Source organism: Triticum dicoccoides, chromosome 2B (genome assembly GCF_002162155.2).
Source record: "Triticum dicoccoides isolate Atlit2015 ecotype Zavitan chromosome 2B, WEW_v2.0, whole genome shotgun sequence".
NCBI lineage: Eukaryota > Viridiplantae > Streptophyta > Magnoliopsida > Poales > Poaceae > Triticum > Triticum dicoccoides.
The window spans coordinates 30,380,407-30,385,427 of record NC_041383.1 but is presented as its reverse complement, the minus strand read 5'-3'; the positions used below and the strand labels follow the sequence as shown (position 1 = coordinate 30,385,427).

At 41.9% G+C, this 5,021-nt stretch overlaps 1 pseudogene; it reads left to right on the top strand.

Annotated features, from left to right (window-relative positions):
* The first annotated feature begins 1,223 nt into the window (after positions 1–1,223).
* LOC119360317 lies at positions 1,224–4,476 on the top strand (annotated as a pseudogene).
* Positions 4,477–5,021: the final 545 nt, after the last annotated feature.

The window sequence follows — 5,021 nt, the reverse complement described above, 5'->3', positions numbered from 1 at the left end:
GCGGCGGCGACAGCGGCGGGGAGGAGGAGGAGGGGGGGACGCGCGCGGGGATGGAGGGAAGGCGCGGCCGGCCGCCAGCGGGGGCCGCACGGTCGCGGACGAGAGAGACCCAGAGTTCCAAAGGAGGCTCACAGAATCTACAATGTGGTCATTTTGTCACTTATCTGATAGCACATTACAATAATGCGTAAAAAAATTGGTTATTACCAAAGTGTGCTGATTACAAGAAACATGAAGTATAAGGATGGGGTGTTTCCGGCGATGTAGGAATGGACAAGGAGATGAAACAACAGCTACAACAACGAGAAACAACAAGAAACAAGCCCGCCACTATTTGGCTTCTGCTTGTGCTAACAATAATCTAAGCAGTGAACTAGTATATGATAGTAAAGCTAGCCTTGGACGTTATTGGTCCCGCTCATTATTTTTTCCAGCCTCGGGTAAGTTCCATGCAATTTTCTGAACTGAGATTAAGATAAACTATCCGTATTGGACCACAACTTGAGCCCAATTGGAGCACTCTGTCCAAATTTTGTAGGTTCTCAGATCTAATACATGAAAAAAATGAAGTGGTGCAGAAGTTTAAGCCCTCCAAGAATTAATAACTTAACTATGTGCACGGGCCAGATGCCACATAAATTAGGCGTAGCTGAGTCATATGGGAACAAGAACAATGGCACCAATGCATTGTTTAAGAATGTACAATCTAGAGGGCTACAAATCATGATATAGCACGGACACCCAAAGGGATCAAGTCTTACTAACTAACAAGGGAAGAATATTACTACCAAAACAGAGGCTATACACTGTTGCCTGCTTCAAGGTGCTGAAATGAGACTCACGATTCTTTCTGAAGGTAAGTGCAAAAGGTTCGAGTTTCAGTCTTAGTGTTGTCCAACAAACAAAAAAACATTACATCATGATAATATTTGTCTGTTACTTAGAAAACACCTTCAGGTAAATTATGGTACACACACTGACAAAGTAATGGCAAAAACAAAGTTGAAAGCAACATTTACTAACCTTCACTAGAATATGGGCGTAAACAAAACAAGACGATGCAACTCGGGGAAGTTTCTAAGGACAGCATTAGTTTTATACTCATGATTCTCTCTTGGCTGCATCCAGATACCAACTCTCTTCAAATCAACATTCTTTTCCTGTATGTGGCTACTTGAAACCAGCATTTGACAACTCCTTTGAGTTACAGCATCTTAGCTGTAATGGTTGCTCTAGAAATAGCAGGATGGGTAGCCTCACCCTTCATCAGCAGGCTAGTTGATAAGGTGTGCTCCTATGCTGGAGATCAGGGGCAAAATACAACGGAAAAACTAAGAATCGTGGAGAAGAAACTATCATCAATCCAAATAACGTTGAGCATAGCTGAGAGAGTGCAAGCTAGGAACACAACCATGGGAAGCTGGCTACAGAGAATCAAAGATGCTGCTTTTCAGGCTGAGGATGTTCTTGATTCATTTCACTGTCTAGTTCTTCAAGCACAAGATGAAGACAAGGGCAAGGTTAGTTCTGTTACTTCACCCACAGCTGGTTCTTCCTCTACATCCACAACCGTCACCACCACTGCTTCTACCATCACTAGCAGCGGCTCAGCGGTAAAACAGCCGGTTTGTGTACGCAAGCGCTTCCATTTCTCCGATGAACATATCAACGAGTTAATTTCTGCAGTGGATAGATTAGTTGAGATTGAAAGTGAGATGCCCATGTTCCTGAAGTTAGTGGAGCCAGAGGACAAGAGAACAGACCAACCCATTCAGTTGCGGACAACAACCTCCATGCAAGGCCTCTCAAAGTTTTTTGGTCGAGTTAATGAAGAGAAACACCTAGGGCGATTACTTACCCAGGTAAACGAACAATCCAGTCAGCCATATGATGTTATATCAATTGTTGGCATTGGTGGTGTTGGTAAGACTGCTTTAGTGCAGAAAATTTATTGCCACTTCCGTGCTAAAAGTGACTTCAGTCTCGCAATATGGCTACATGTCTCAGAAAATTTTGATGTCGGACGTCTAACAAAAGAAATGGTACAGTCGGGTAATCTCCCCATATGTGCTGACTTGAAAAGCATCAGCAGTTTAGATCAAGCTCAATGGATACTTGAAGAAAAGCTGAAAGGGAAAAGGATTTTGATAGTCCTTGATGATGTATGGAATGAATTTAGCAGCCAATGGGAGAACTTATGCAAACCCCTGCAGTTTGCTGGTAAGGGAAGCAAAGTAATTGTTACGACTCGAAGTAAAAGTCTTGCAAGTATCAATGGAGCAACAGAGATAATGCACTTACATGGCTTACAAGATGAAGAATACTGGGGGCATTTTTCCAAATGTGCGTTTGGTGATGCAAATCCATTTGATTTTCCACAACTGGAAAAAATTGGTCGAAAAGTGGTGAGCAAATTGGCAGGATCACCTTTAGCAGCGAAGACAGTTGGGGCTTCATTGAAACTGAAGCTAGAAGAAAATCACTGGATGGATGTTGGCGGAAGGAAATTGTGGCAGATAGAGCAAAAGGAAGATGATATTATATCAGCATTGCGACCGAGTTATGAGCATCTTCCTGACCATTTGAAGCAATGTTTTGTTTACTTTGCATTGTTTCCTAAGAAATACCACCTTCGAGGAGATGAGCTAATACAGATGTGGAGAGCTCACGGTTTCCTTGACACGCAAACACCAGATGAAACTGCACATCAATATATCAATGATCTCTTGCAGCTTTCATTCATTGAGAAGGTACCCAACCAAGAGGACCACTATGTAGTTCACAACTTGATACATGATTTTGCAGTCAGTCTCCAATGGAGAATACTTCCGAATAGATGATGACTTTGAGAAGAATTCAAGAAATGTTCGTCACCTATATGTCACTGCAAGCAATATCTTGTACATGAGCTTGGAAGAATTCAAAGAATCAAAAAGAAATCTGAGAAGCTTAATAATAAGCAATGCACAAGAAGGTTCTTCCAGCAAAAGGATCGCCTCGTCAAACTTCAACCACGTTCTTGATCAGACACTCCAAGAGCTAAGAAGCTTAAGGGTCTTAGTACTACACAATCCTGATGGTATTCTCCCAGAAAATATCGGTCATTTGGAACACCTTAGGTATTTAAACATTCATGAAAGTAGGAGCTTTGTCAATGTCCCCAAGTCATTATTCAAACTCTACCATTTACAAGGGTTGAGTCTGCAAACTCAAGATAGGATCATGAAAAAGGAACTCCAAGAGGGCTTAAGTAGGTTGACCCAGTTAAGATACTTGAAGGCTCAGAAGAAAACAATTTCAGGCATAGAATTGATTGGCAGGCTAAGATCTCTCAAGGAATTAGAGGAGTACGAAGTGGGGAGTAACATGAAGCACAACATATGTCAACTGGGAGAGTTGGATGAACTTCAAGGGAAGCTAACCATAACAAATCTTCAGAATGTAAGATGCAGGGAAGAAGCAAATGGGGCAAAATTATTTAAGAAGAAGAACCTGAACAAGCTAACACTCTGGTGGAATCATCTTAAACATAGCATCACCAGTAGCGACCATGAGAGCGTGTTTGAAGGATTAAAACCAAATCGCAACTTGAGAGAACTTTGTGTCAAACATTACATGGGAATCAAGTCTCCTGTTTGGCTGTCCTCTGAATACTTATCCAACATTCACCACATTGAACTGCTCTCCTGCCATAACTGGGAGATCCTTCCACCTTTTGGGAGCTTACCCTTCCTGAGGATATTAAAGATAATGCATTTGAAGAAACTGGAAAATATTGATTCTGGATTCTATGGCAAAGCTGCAGAGGCATTTCCATCACTAGAAGAGCTTCTATTTGAAGGCATGACTCAGTGGAAAGGATGGTCAGGCGTTGAGAACAACCAGCATGCATTTTCTCGCCTGCGTGACATCCGTATCAAGAAATGTAATGAGTTAATGGGGCCATTGCCGTTCCCACCATCAGTCAACAAAATCAAAATTTCAGTATCTGATTTGACCTCTAAGAATATAACCAGTTGTGAACCTGAAGATACAGCTGATGTCAACACATTCTTCAGTGTTCAGCTTTCCCTGGACGGTTTGGAATTTCTCATTAGATCTCTTCAAACAAGCAGCCTAGCCACCGTTCATGTGCTGGATATCTCATGCGACTACCTGGAGGCTCTTGACAAGGCTCATGAGGAATGGCTGCAACAACTCACTTCAGTGAAGGAACTTCACTTCACTGGCTGCCTAGAATTGACATCACTGCCATCCAACATGATTCTTCTCACATCTCTTGAGTCTCTGTACATAGAGCAATGTCCAAAACTTGAGTTGCTTCCCCTGATGGGTTTGCCTCTTTCCCTGAACAAACTCACTGTCATAAGATGCCGGAAAACATTTGGTCAGCTCTGCTCTGAGATCAACACAAGTAACAACACAACGGTCATTGTGAAGGAACCATTAAATGCAACGAAAAGAGCAAGGACATGATCAGAATAGAAAACCTGTAAGCATGACAAATTATTTTCTTTCTTTCTCATCAAATAGAGATTGAAGAAACATCTATATGTTAATCAATCTTGTATGTATCTATAAGATGTATGGAGTGATGTTCTGGAAGATCAATGTTAAATAGGAGATTCATGCTTTCTTCAATGGTTTGCTTTGCAGCTACTCCCTCCGTTCCAAATTACTCGTTGCTGAAATGGATGTATCTAGAACTAAAATACATCTAGATACATCCATACGTGCGACAAGTAATCGGAACGGAGGGAGTAGGAAGTAGGAAGTGGAGAGAAGTTCATGTTCTGGAATAATAGATGGTTGAACAAGGGCTCGTGGAATGAGCAGCCTTTGCCAACACTATTCTCTCTTGTGTCAACAAGTATCAAGAACAAGCGCACTGTTCAGAAGGCTCTGAACAACAATGCATGGAATGCTGATGTCTTGCGATCAGCAAGACCCACAACTTTGGGACCAGTTGCATGCCAGCACATAATATTCATCAACACTAGAGAAGTTCATTTGGAAATGCA